We start from the raw sequence: 14,619 nt of genomic DNA, 5'->3' as shown, positions 1-14,619 counted from the left end.
CAAACTTTTCCTTTTTTTTTTTTTTTTTTTCAGTGTTCCTTCTAATTTTATTTAAAATAAAAATAATAGATTTGGGGAAAAAAAACAACAACAAACATGTATCAGCAATACTATATAAGCAAACTGGCCTGTTGACTCTTCTCCACCCTGGATTTAATCAGTTAGTAATTATATTACAGAAATTTTACAATATCACAAGGCCCAATAGGTAAAGAAGTCAAAGAAATATGCAAATTTTTGTGTTTCCTTAGACAATTGGGATTAAATTAAGACATTAAAATTCAGCTCAAATATTGGTTTTATTTTTTTAAAGAGCAAATTGGCCTCCTATAAATCTTTTGCCATTGTGTGTCTTCTTACCTGGCCAGCTGAATACTAGTCCCGAAGTGGGACTAGTATTAATTAGAAATATTAACATCTGAGAAGGTCATAAGGTGTTAATAAATCTTCACTTCTTCACACATTGGGGAAAGTTCAGTCTGGTTAAAGAAAAGCACAAAAGAAATGTAACTTCATCATTTGCATCTCATAAATGTGCTCATATTTAATACATATAGGTATTTGAACAGATACTCGTTTTTAATAAAATATTTGCCTCTAATTGGGTATTTTTAGAGCAATTAGAACATTCCTTCCTTTAAGTAAATTAAATGCTATTCTTAGAGTATGGTACACACCATTCATTTGCTTTTCAATAAACCATTCTTTCTAATTGGTGTAAAAGCAAATTCAGCTTGCCTTCTCTGAAGTTTTTTACATTTCCAAATTTCTGAAATTGAAGGATGTAGTCCCAGCAGCAAGGACACTGACTGGCCGGGCACCATACCCCAAGCCCTGGCTGCTACTATTTTAGCTGTTTGAGATTCAATCAGCTTTTGCTAACTGATTGATTGAGCTCCATCAACTTTTATGCCAAAATCATTTCCCACTTGCCAAATGCTTTCGGAATTGACAGTTAGAAACTGGAGTGTACATTCTTTACTGTTTTTAGGCTATTTAAAAGAAGAATAAAATAAAACAGTTGATTCGCTGTCCTATAAATCTAATTATAATAAATGTTAAGAAATTAGAACGCAAAATTTCATATTCAAAATTATTATGATTTTGCAGTTACATATGTGAACTTTAAAAATATGTATATTTACATATATTTTATATCACATTTATATTTACATTAGTTGTATTTTATATATCAGAATCAGAAAATAAAGTGCTACTGTTGTGGCTTAGCACATGTGAGGCACTAATTTTGATCCTTAGCACCACATAAAAACAATATGATAAAGGTATTGTGTCCATCTACAACTAAGAAATACTTTTAAAAATCAGAAAATAAAACATAAATAGTAGACGTGACAGGTTTCTGTGGTATAAATAAAAGCAAAAAAAATTAATACAAATTAATGAAGTAAATCTAACTATAACAGCTATGGGGTATATTCTCTGGGATTTTGATCAGCTTTATGTTTAAATTTCCAGTATTTCCAAATATAAGCACGTTTTCATTTTTAATTTATAAGACAGAAAATATCAAGTCATAGCTTCAATCCTGGTGGAATGAAATGGAAGGGAAGTTTCTCTTTAAAGTATAAACTGCAATTAAGCAGGTGTGGGATATTACCAGAGGTACTTCCGAGGGGGCAGGGACTGTTGAAGATGTAGGCTGTTTTGCCTATCTCTGAACATCTCAAAGTGTTCACCCGGAGCCAAGAGTGAAGGAGTGGCTGTGTGCAAAGCTAGAGGTCAGCACTGTTTGTGGACATTCACCAAATAGGTTAAAAACTGACCACAGAGTGTAAGGCTATGACTCTGTTGCTTTGTACCTCATCCTGTGTATTTGACAGAGAGCCCATTGCCCTTCCAAACTTTGGCGCCATAACTGGGGGAGAGAAAGAATCTTGGGTCGGACATTGGGTTTATCCTATAGGTGGAAAGAGGTATTACTAAGGGGGAAGGAACGGGGAAAACTACATGCTGCCCTTCTCTTCTTTATTATTTTCCCGTTGAGCATTAGGAAGCAACATTAGTTTTTAGAAGATGTCGTAGGTAACTTCAAGATACTGTGTTAGTCAGTGTTCCATCACTATGTCAAACTACCTGAGAAAATCAACTTTAAAAGAGGAAAGATTTATTTTGGTTTACACTTTCAATATTTTCTTTCTAGGGTTGCTTGGCTCTGTGGTTTTGGGCCTGTGGCAAGACAGAACATCATGGTGGGGAGCGCATGTTGGAGTAAAGTTTCTCACCTCATGGTGGCCAGGAAGCAAAGAGAGGGAGAAGGGCTGGGGCCCCAATATCCCCTTCAAGGCATGCCCCTCAATGATCTAACTTCCTCCAACTACACCCCCCTCCCTAAGGGTTCCACCACCTCCCAGTGTCATAGGGCTCGAGCCCTAAGGGGGCCATGACAGTCATTTCTCACCAATTCTTGAGATCATCCCTCCAGAAAGATCTCAGATATGTCACTCAGTTTCAGATGTGAATTTATTAGAAGGAAAAGGAAAAAGGAGATCATCTCAAGGGAAAGAATGGATCCTCTCGGAGAGGAAAAGGGTGGTGTACCCCTCCTGTCCTCCTGTTTAACCTAGGTTCTAGGGAAGTTTTCAGAGTCCCATTCAGGTCCACCTTTTGCCTGTTGACAGCACAGGAGCGACATGGACCTCCTCCAAGACAGCGTGGTGTGAGGCTCACGGAGCTAAGCTTTTAAGGCAACTGAGTCCCATTTTCCTTTGATTAGCCCTCAGCAGGCTTTCTTTGTGAGGGCCTGGATGTTTAGAATGCAGGAGTGATTGGGGGTCATTACATAGTTTGGGTGATAAGGGAGGATGCAGGTCCCCAGTAGGGTATGACCTGATCTTGAAACAACAGTTTTCTTAAGGGAGCATCCCTCATTAAGGCTGGGGGAGGTCTTGACATACCAGGCCCCCATTTTCCAGGGGCCTATCAGGTAAGGCTCCCTGTGGCTCTCAGTCTCCCTTTCCTGCTCACCCATCGTGGCTGATGAGCTCCCTGACACCAGCAGAGCCTCTGGCTGGGGACTAAGCTTCCACCCATGGCCTCTTGCAGACAGTCCAGATCCAGACCCTAGCACTGTGGATAGAGGAGGCCAGTTTCCTCCATGTCTAAGGACCAGGAGTGATTGGTGGGAGTGAATTCATGGGAGGGGGCAGATGTGGCACCAGAAAGAGACAGTTCATTTATTTGTCCTCATTAATTAGATTTAATAGTAAGTTTTGTCAGTTTCATAATATCCATTAGTCTCAAAGGGTGCTTCAGTATTCTGTAAAAGCACCTATGGGTGTTTTATGGCGACAGCCTATTGATTATTTTGCACACATGCTGAAGCGAAGATACCTTTTAACATTCCAGATACTGACTCATTGCCCAAATTTGAAAATCTCCACTTAGCACTTTCTAAAGCCTCAGTGAAAATTAATATAGTTTTATAGATTTCTGTACTAAGAGGGCGTTGAAGACATGTGGAAGCTAATGAACGGAGCAGGAAAGAAAATTTTGTCGAGTCTATTCATTACATTTTTTATTGTCTAATAGCTGATTCCTCGAATATGTGTGACTTGGGATTAGATGTGCCGATTGAAGACCTCAGAGGCTCAGAGATTCACAGACATGTGAAATATAAAGCCAAATTCATTTAGCAGATACTGAGAGGCATGTAAAATAGAACCTCCATCATCTATCTTTAGAAGCAGAAGATTAAACAGAAGTGTAATTAATTTGCCAACCCTGCTTCCCCGATGGAGACATTTATCAAAGTTGACTTTTAATCATCAGTGTCCTTGTCTGTAAAAAGAAGTGTGGGTGACCTCTAAGGTCTGTGAGTAGGTTCACTTCTGTGTTGAATGAATGAATGCTAAAATAGACATTTATTTTCCTTAACATAAGAGGTTGAAAGGCAGACCAGGATGGTAGTGGCAGCTCAGGGGACCTGATTGGCAATCTTTTTGTTCTGCTATTCTTGGTGTATTTCTCATTTTATAATGTGGCTGCTTAAGTGCCAGCCTTTACATCAGCTTCCCAGAAAGGAAATAGGAAGAAGGACCTAGCCATCTTTTGAAGGATACTTAAAAGATGTAACATACCACATTTTTGTTTGCTTTCAGTCAGCCTGAATTTAGTGTCAGCACACCTGACTGCAAGAGAGGACAGATGTTTAGGCTTTTCAGTTGTAGCTAGATCAAAGTCAAAGTTTCTACTTCCAAGAAAAAGTAGAGTGTGTATGAGGGAAATTAAGGATTATCCACAGATTTTTGAGATCAAAAAGCCAAGATCCTGTATTTCTGGGAAAGTTTGTTCTATGCAATCAACCTTGGATTTATGCTGAGTTTGAACAAATCGACGTACTCAGATTCTAGCCTCCACCAAGTCTGCTTGTTGTGTAGGCCTGTGGTTGGATGTTCAGGCCTCGGTTAGAATCCTCAGACTGGTTTTGTGTGTATGTCAAAAAACAGAATCTTTGCCTCAGGGAGCAGTGAATAGAAACACAGTTACTCTGTCATTTACAGCTGGCCTGTCCCTCCCACGGTCAGCCTGACGGTCACCCCATGGTACGAGTATAGATGCACCAGTTACACACCTGTTAAGGTTACGCAAGGTCACAAAGACTACTAATAGCTGCAACATGATTGTATTATACTTCATGGCTCTGTTAGGACAGGCAGGGGAGTCAAGTTCCCTCAGGATACTGAAGGGAGAAAATCACAAATCTTTGGGGTCCTCTTTTGAATGACAAAGGGAAAAAAAACTAATTTCTTTAAATTCCTCATTTTAGTAGCTAATTGAAACTAGACTTTTCTATTGTGGGCCAAAATCTCTGAGGGATGTTTGTGAATGTGTTGCATGTGGGTTGACTGGAGGATTTAGACTGTTTTATTTTATGCACATATATTTTTAAGTGTTTCTGAGATTCTTGATCCAAGAATCCAAAATCCAAAGGCCCCTTTTATTACATTTTCAATTCATTTCTGCTCCTGAGGGTAGCAAAGGGGTCAGCTGGTGGATGCAATCAACCGTGGATGGCAAAGCGAGGATTTAGCCAGGAGGTGCATTCTGAATTAGTGTGGTATTCTGTGTGCTTTGGTGGCATCCCTGGGAAGCTGCCCAACACCTGACCAACCTCTAGGAGGACAAGGGTCAGGAAGGGGGAGATGGCATCATGCTGCCCAGGCGGGCATGCCCCGAAAAGTTGTCTTTGAGGTCCCTTTTCCATTTATCAGCAAGGCTTCCGAGGTAATAAAAGGTAGCCATTCGGGACGGTTTCTTTAAATATTGCTATTGGTCTGACCAAGATTTAGCCACAAAAATAAATATGGTCCCTGAGAAGAGGTCAGAGAAAGTGAAAACACAAGAGAACAAAGAAATAAGCACAAAAGAAAATGTTTTTCATGTTAGTAAGCCTAGGGATCCTACACCTGGGAGACTCTGAATAGACCCATCCCAGGCAGGCGTGGAGGTAGGTATGATTGACATGCAGATGGAGATGGAGCAGTGCTCTGCATCTGCAGAGCGCAGCAGGGGGTTCCTGTAGCTGGGAAGAGAAGGAAAAGGTCATGCTGAACACAGGGCCATTACCGATCCTCTGGGCCCAGATGGAGAGATGGATTCCCATTGTCTTCTCACACACTGTGTGTAAACACTTGGCAACGCTGAATGTGTTCTTTGTAGTCTGTGCTATAAATGACTAAAATTGTAAAGCAAATGAGAGCCCCAGCCTGGTGGAAATTTCCTGGGATCCCAGCCCCTTGGGAAGCTGAGGCAGGAGGTTCGCTTGAGCACGTGTGTTCCTGGCTGACGTGGGCAGCAGAGATGCCCTGTCTCAAAAAAAAAAAAAAAAAAGAAGTATTTGGTAATATTGTACTTTTTTTTCCCCCACTGAAATGGGGCCAAGCCTGGAGATGCTCCATCCACAGACGTCATTAAGATGTTTCCATAGTTTAAAGCAGAAGGAAGAGGAAACCCTTTGAAAACCAGAAGTTCCATTGTAGTTCTTGCTCTACGATAGTTTAAAACATTGGGGCCAATTCAGGTGACCCACCTGAATTGGCCCCAATGTTTTGCACCGTCTGTGCATGTTGCTAGCTTTGCCCCTTCGTGCTGCGAAAACAGGTACAACCATGTTCCAGCTGGACCTGCACTCTGTGCCTGACCCCCAGGTGAAGGGGACAAGACAGAAGGGCACGTCATACCTCATACCCTGAGACCATAATGTGCATGGCACCTGAGACATTTGTTGAATAATAGGAATGAATGAGTTATTTTTTAGTTTGCTAAGGTTTAATCTACTTAACAAACTACGCGTGTGGATTTCCTGCTTACGCCTACACCTCTCCATAGAGCTAAAAAACAAAACCCTGAGTCCCTGGCAAGGGAGAGAGAGAGATGTCCTTGGCAGTAGGGAAACCACATCTTAGTTTTACAACTGCAAAATATCTAGACGTTCTTCACGAAACCCATTAAAAAGTAGCACACCCCACACTTGGTCAGGTTCAGGCAATTCAACCTGGGGATTATTCTTTGTAAATGCAGGGATGTGGGTGGGAGCTCTGACTTTGGTTTTATCGTCTTCCCAAGGGCCACTGTTTCCTGTATCTGGAATGTCCTGGGGTCTTCAGGCATCCTTTGGGGCTGCCTTTCTTTCACACCAGCCCATGAACTCAAAGATCCTGACACTTCTGCATGCTGAGCTCAGCAGGTGCAAGCCAGCCCCTGGTGCCATGAGGCCTTGTGTTAGCCTCTGAATTGTGTCTCCAGCCACTGACTGTGGATGCCCGAAGAGATTCCCAGCGGGTGGCAGTTTAAGGTTAAGATGTCATGTCCGAGTCACTTGAGGAGAAGATTTCACCAGGGTCCTGGCCCCGGTGATCCTGGGTCAGGTATTCATCTCAGCACCCCAGCTGGTGTGTCCTGTTGACCCCCAGGTGAAGTGAAAGGCTTACAGACGCACCTCTAACCCCATGTCATTCCAGCAAGCAAATCCAGACTGGGGAGAGGCTGGATGAGAGGAGGGAAGTGGGTGACAACAGAACACACCGGAAGCCAGCTGGCTCTAAAGGGTGAGGGTGGGACAGCCCTGCAGTACTGGCCCACTTCAGCACTCCCCGAAGAGACTCATCAGTGCTTCAAAGAAAGCCCTGCTCTCCCCTGCGGTTGGACCACGGCAAAGGGATCGATTTGTGTCAAAAAGCATCAGCCTTTGTTTACTTAGACCACAGCTCAAATTCCGCCTCACACTTTATTTACTCTTTGCCGAACCTTGGATCGATCTGTGATTTTGTTTTGTGCCCTTCTGGAGAAGAGTGACCAGAAAAACCCAGTCAGCAGATCCTGAGTGCTTGGCCCTCCTATCACAAGATGCTCTTAGCACACCCTGGAGCCAATTCCTGGGGCAAACGTTTAGCACACACTGTCAAGTGTGCCCTAGGTACTGTGCCAAGGCCTCAGGATTGGGAAGAAAGGGACCTTGTCCTTGCACTCGAGGGCATAGAGTCCAGAGATTCAGAGATCTTGCTTTCTGTGTGTCTCTACTTGTATTCCTGAACTTGTGAAGAGCCAGCCCATGCCTAGGAACCATGCATAGAAAAACTGTGTAAAGGGTGAGATAACAGAGTGAGATGATCCAAAAAGCAGGTAGGGGAGGGATGGGGATGAAAGAGATAGTTACAGAGGAGCTACCTGTGTATATCTTACAAAGCTGTGTATCTGTGTATCATCTCATTTAATCAGATTCTACAATAACAATGACAGTAGTGCTAACATTAAGTGATGCTGCATATGTTGAAGGCTTTGTCCTCAGCTTGGTGTTAACCAGAAGTGGGAGAACCTCTTAGAAGGTGTTGAGGGAATATTAGGGTCCCAGCCCTTTCTCTCTTTCACATCCAGCCACGATGAGCAGGCTTCTTCTGCCACATGCTTTCCCACACGCCCAAAAGCAAAGAGGCTAAGCACCCATGGCCTGGAACCCCATAACTGTGAGCCAAAATCAACCTTCAATTACCTCAGGTATTTTGTTACAGTAATGCAAAGCTGACTAATACACATGAGCTGTTCATATGAAGAAGGGGCACACAGTAAGAGCTTTATAGATATCAGTTCTTATTCTGTTACTTGTAATCAGTCATAATAAAGGCAGTCAATAAAGGTTTGGAAACGAGCAGATGGAAAATTACATTAATGTAATTCCATTAAATTAAAATTACTTAAGTGCTATAATTTAAGCCTGTGCCAGTTTTCATGTCCACATGAATAGAGAACCTTCTATAGTGTAAGAGCAAGACTTCCACATGGCCTTCCGAAAAGAAAATGAGCTTCAAGCCCAGCTTCACCTCATAGGCTTCAAAAGTGTTTCTCTAACCAACTCCATGTTGTGTTTAAAACAAACACGGCACCTCCACGGGGCCACTGGCAGGACGAGCCACACTACTGTGGCTCCCTGGCTTCTTTCTGAGGGACAGGTGATACAGGACAGGGACTGGAAGGCCTTGCAGGGATTCTGGTGGAGGGGAGAGGGAGCGTGGGGTCCAGGAGGGCACTGGGACGGCATGAAGATGGTGCTGTCACGAGGCACCAGGTGACTTCCCTGGACCCTCCCTATCTGAAATGGATAACTGCCTCTTTTTTCAAAATTACAAATGTAGAATGAGCTTCTTGTTTGGGGGGTGGAAAGCTCTAGATTTTTACAGGCAGATCCTCAGAGCTGGGCCTTCAGTCTCCCACCTTCTCGGGAGGACCAGATGCCCTGTTTGTCCATCATCACGAGCAATTGCTGCGGGGGAGGCAGAAATGGTGCCTGTGATCATGGATTTCTGTCCTCGTGTGGAACAGCCCTCAGGAGTGACACGGGGCACCAGCTGTGGAACATCTGCGTGAGGAGGCACCCTGGGGCTGTCCTGGCTGGCTTGTCCAGCACACTAAGGCCATCTACAGGCAGATCCAGCAAAGGGACCCAGGGACTTTCTTAGACCACTCTATGGGAGACGGGAAGTCTTCCAAACTCATCCGATCATGATGCAGCGTGTCTTCGTGTAGCATATTGCCTAAGACCACAGAAACATTGGCCCTTTAGACTCACGAGACCCTCACACAGGGTTGGCCTTGCAGAAAAATCAACTGGAATGATTCACATCAGGCATTCAAACCAGACCACTGAGTTATGAGTCTAATAACTGGGGGGACACCAGAGGAGGAGTCGGCAAGAGAGCATAGTTTAATCTATGGAACTAAGATCTATTACTGGACATTAAAAGAATCTGTACATTAAGATGAGAGACATTTTGTTTATACCCGAAATGCTGCAATGTCCTTTGATTTGTGTACACAAGTCTTGGGGGCAAGTTACATTTTTAGCACATAACCTACATTTACTCCCAGCATGCTGCCCCAAAGACAATCCATCAGATATTTCCTCAGGGCCCTGGAAAGGGGGATAAAAGGCATATTTTAAAAGGTGGGTGTATATGCGCAAAGCATGTTTGTTTTAAAAAGATCTGTAATACTGTAGAAATAATTAGCCATGTGCACGAACCAAAATAATGAATACCAAATGGAACAATATCCTTCCTGAAGCCTGCCTCAAAACAGAATGGGAATGAAACATTCGGTTCTATCATTATTCCATTTTTTGCCCCTGTAACTCCTGATTTCATGATAATCACTATTACCCTGTTGGTGTGAATTTAATATCCCTATATAAAGTCATCCACCTCAGATCATTCAGACCTTTCCAGGGCTTCATGTCTTTGACTTTATGCTACTTGCTTCCCACTGGGTCCTGGAAATGTTAACTCTTGAGCGTTCCATTAACTAAAATAGATGAAGTGCATGTTTAAAGGTGCAACAACATTGAAAAGCTGCTCATGCCACCGCATCCCTGGGAGTAGTTGTTCCAGAATAGGTCAAGGTCTCACTTGCCCCCTTCACACTTCTTCCCTTATTATTCTTCCTTCATAAATGGATGGGACTCTCCTGGAATGCCAGTTTTGAATTTAGAGGAGGACTCAGGTTTGATGGAGACAGGGCTAGAAGTCAGGTGTGTGTGTGCTTCCCTGAATCACCTCAAATAGAAGATTCCTGGATCACATTGCTTTCACACCATGTTATCCGTGGGGAGTTGGTTCCAAAGCCCCACAAAGATAACCAGAATCTGAAGGTATTCAAGCCCCTTACAAAAATGGCATAGTCTTTGCATAGAACCCATGCACATCTTCCCATATACTTTACATCATCTCTAGATGGCTTTGTAAATACCGTGTGAGCAGTTTTCATACTGTATGATTTAGAGAATAATGAGAAAAGATCCCGTCCATGCTCAGTAGAGACACAATTTTTTTTAAAAAAATGTATTTTCAATCCATAGTTGATTGAATCCGAGGATGCGCAACCCGTGGATAGGGAAGGCAGCCTGTGCTAATGATAGCTTGCTTTACCTTATAGGGTTTCCTTCCTCGCCATCAGAGCAGTCGAGATTGGCTAAAGGACTTTTCACATGAGCCCTGGTCTTAAAAAGCAGTTGAGGAGCAAGCAAACAGGATGTACTGTGTTTTCCAAAAGGTTTAATTCTCTAAAATTGCAACACACTCCTGTTCCCTGGCTCTCAGGGACGTTGCACAAAGCTCATATGTTTGTTCAAACACTAGCTTGCTGATGTGGGAGGCTCCCCAGGCATAATCCCAGGCATGAGGTTTTCAGATGCTGAACGTGTAATGCAAGCACATTATTTCCCGTCGACATATGTAAATGTAAGATAATCAGTAGTGCAAATGGATACACATCAGAAAATGGGCTGGAAAACACATTTAAGATGTCACATACTGCGTCAGTTTCCTCTCATTGAAATGAGGACTGTGGAAATGCTCTCTTTGAAGCCATCTGTGGCCAGACAGTTTAAGCCAGTGGTCATCAACCCTGATGCTGGGCTAGAGTCTTTCACAAGCTCTGCAGCGCTTGTGATGACCAGTAGAGATTGAGAACCACTGGTCTACTCTGGTGTCCATTCTTAGTTCTGTTCTTGCTCAGATTCCCTGCTGTATTTAACAGAGCCGACGTCTTTGTTTTCTTCCCCTTCTTGACTACTTTTCCTCTGCCATCCAAAGTCCTCTTGGTGGTGTAGAAATCTTCCCTCCAGTGGCCTTAGCCTAACCCAGCTCGATCCTGTGGTTCCCCAAGCCATGCCACCTCTCTGTACCTCTCCTCTGTGCTCACCGTCATCGTTACCTGAGTCTAGGGTGGATTCGTCTGCAGCCTCCCTCAGCTCGGAAAAGCCTGGCGAACTCAGAGGTAGGTGGAATTCTAGACCGGAGTATGCATTCACCTCGGTGATACCCATCATCTCTCTGGGCCCCTGTTTCACCACCTATAAAATAAGCTGCAATTTATAAATGGAATAACTATAAATAGAGATGTAGGATTTGCATAAATTCCATACAGATTTGGGTTTCTTGGCCTTAGGCTGAAGCTAGCATCAAAGAATGCTGGTAAAAAGGATAAAAAAAAAAAAAAAGATGGTACCCAGATATCATGTTCCATATTGCATTTGTGTTACCATCCCCCACAGATCTGTCTATACAGCTTTATCCCATGTTCCCTGTTCAAATCTAGACCATTGAGAATCTTTTGTTATTTTTAAAACTTTGCTTAAGGGCTGGGGTTGTGGCTCAGCGGTAGAGTGCTCACCTAGCACGTGCAAGACCCTGGGTTCCATCCTCAGCAGCACATAAAAATAATAAAATAAAGGTATTGTGTCCAACCAACTATACAGCTAAAAAATAAATAGTGCCAAAAAAAAAAAAAAAAAAAAACCTCTGCTCAAGATTCATCTTGCCAAAAATGTTGGACAAATGCCTAATATGAAAATTGGCTTGCCATCTTAGAGCTACCATTAGGAGAAAAATTTGGTCCCAAAGAATTCTGTAAGCAGTCAGTATGCTGGGATTAAAAAAAAAAAAGAAAAAGAAATCAGATAACGCTGGGTGGTCTGGGTTAGTTGTACGCTTTCCCCTAAAGAATTTCAAACAGTTTTCCTGGTATCATCCCACTTGTCCTTAGGGTTCTTTAGTTTCTGGACAGTTTATATTTTCCTTGGCAGCTTGCAACATGAGAAACTGAGGTACTGCCATTTAATCGACTTCTCTTCCAAGGAAAATTGAAAAACTCTGTGGGGAAAATACTAACAATTATTTGGGCCCTGACTGTGGATTCTGAAAAATTTATTCATGGAAGGGCAGAATACGTTACTATTTCCAGAACATTGCCAACAGCAAAGAGATTATGCCCGGAATTAAGTACAGCCCTGTCTCCTTTCTCCTGTGCTTTGAAACTCAGTATGAGAAAGCAATGGAATCTTCCCCCAGTTCAGGCCAAATTAGGTCAGAAAACTTTTACTGTAAGCCTTTAAGTCATAGAATGCACTGGAAAGGAGTAAAAAAACCTATGATCTGTGCAGTTACTTGGTCGGTTTTTGAGTGAGGAGCACGGGGCGTATCTTGCACACTGTGGCAGGGCATAGAAGAGAAGAGAACCCTTCTTGGAGGTTGCCTTATGTGTCCTGAGATAGGAATTCTAGGGCTTTGCTTGATTTGCTAGGCTCAGAGCTCAGTGGAGGAGAGCAAGGTCAACAGCACGCCCACAGTCTGCCCTTCCTCTGCTGTTTTTATGAGGTGGTGGTTGGGGCCAGGGGTGTTGGTGGTCATAGGAGACGGCAAGGGAGGGCCGCTCAAGCTGCTGGCCCTAGCCGGGAAAAGAGAATGCAGAGGGGAAGAGTCTCCCCTCCCCAGCAGCGAGGCTTCTCCTCCCTGAGGGGGCTTGTCTGTCAGGGGCAACACTGCTCTTTTTGTGTGTCTTAACTTAGAAGAGTCTGCTGGAAAAGTGGCAGATGAGTCACCTGTCACTAGAGGAGCTGTTCTCGGCACTGAGGAAAACAAAGGCAGCAGTGAATTATGGCTGCAGCTTCCTGCACTTGGATTGCCATTGCTGAGCACCCCTGATTTCAGTGCAAGTCCGGGAGCATCGTGGCCTGGGTTCTGCCCTCTGCAAACGGAGGCCAGACTGGTGGGGGCATCCAAGGGAAATGGCTGGGGAGCTTCCTTCTGAGTCCAAGGCCTTCAAATGCTCCCGAGTTACATTTCTGCTAGACATACCAGATATCTTCACAATAAAAATCCCTCTTCACCCAGAGAGGAAGGAAAAGGAAAGAAGTCTGTGCTATAGGATCTGGAAACTTGGGTCCGCTAATTTCAAACGTGCTAGGGGACCCAGTGATGTGGCTGATGGGGCCAGTGCCCAGCTATGCCTGTGCTCCTAGCAGCTGGCCACTGAGTGACACCCCTCTGCTCTGTATTATGGAGATTCCTATTTGCTCCCATCAGAAATTCAGGGAATAGCCCACAGGACATCAGATGCCTCTTGGTCTTCTTGATTTACATGCAGCCTCTGAGTCACTTGGGGCTCCTTACAGAGCTCTGACCCCTGGGGGCGCGGAGATATATATTTTTTTTTTCAAAAGACAAGTTTATCATATATATATGAAATTAAATATCCTCTAAACAAGTTAAGAAAAAGAAAAGATGAACTTGTCTTTTCTGGGAAACCACGGTTTAATAAATACAAATTTTCTGTGAGCCACAAATAAAATTTGAAGCACAGTGCATTGGAAGCTCGGCCTGGAATTCAGTGCAGTAATCCTTGGTTTTGCTTCCTGTGGTTTTAGTTACCCACAGTCGACCATGGTCTAGAAATATTATATGGAAAGCTCCAGAAATAATTCATAAATTTTAAATAACTTTTTACAGTGTTTTTATAATAATAATTGATCGGTTATTAGCAGTTAATCTTTTACTGCCCCTGATTTATAAACTACACTTTACCATAGGTACATATGTTTAGGAAAAGGCACTATGTGCATATAAGGTTTGGTCTTATCCATGGTTTCAAGTATCCATGGAACATCTTAGAACATATCTCCTGTAAATAAGGTGCAGGGGGTGACTATTTCTTTGGGGCTTTTCTACAGTCAGAACTTTTTAGGCTTTTAAAACCAAGTGCACCTGGCTTTATTGTAGAAGTCCTACTGAGAGGCTAGCCAGACCCTGCTCTTGAGTTCCAGGAAGAAGGGGAGTACACATGAATGGGTTCCTCCCTCAAGGAATGTAGGAACTTAAGGTCTGCCATGGTGACTCTGAGCCACAGCTGCCCACTCCCTGCCCAGAGATTGAGTTCATTTGTGTGAGTTCATTCAATTTAAAAATGGGGATCTTTAAAAATCTCCCTAATATCCTGCCAAGGTTAAGATGCACAGGTCTAGTGTAGCAGCAGCTGCCAATCAGAATTACCAAAGGAGTTTTTAGAAATATAGGTTCCTGGGTCCCAGCCCACACTTAGAGAATCTTGGAAGACTACAGGAAAGTTGTGTCTTTACAATGTCACACGTATTTCTAATAGTCCACCCAGTAGATCGTCACTCCAATCTCTGGTTGTGCAGTTGTGATCTTGAACAAAGTTTATCATCATAGTTTCCAATTACTCATTTTTATAGACAAAGATATTTTTACTGTTTCAAGCTTCATGGCCAAGCATGCTCATAGAAGTCGAGCATCCCTAATCTGGAAATCC

General features: G+C 43.3%; 1 protein-coding gene across 4 annotated transcripts in view; it reads left to right on the top strand.

Moving 5' to 3' along the window:
- The window catches only part of Atxn1 (ataxin 1), a 389,216-nt gene that overhangs the window by 332,341 nt on the left and 42,256 nt on the right, over positions 1–14,619 (top strand). The gene's annotated exons all lie outside the window — the stretch shown is intronic.

This window comes from Marmota marmota, unplaced genomic scaffold (assembly GCF_001458135.2).
Source record: "Marmota marmota marmota unplaced genomic scaffold, marMar, whole genome shotgun sequence".
Classification (NCBI taxonomy): Eukaryota; Metazoa; Chordata; class Mammalia; order Rodentia; family Sciuridae; genus Marmota; species Marmota marmota.
Note: the sequence above shows the minus strand (reverse complement) of the source record. Positions and strands in the feature narration are given on the sequence as shown.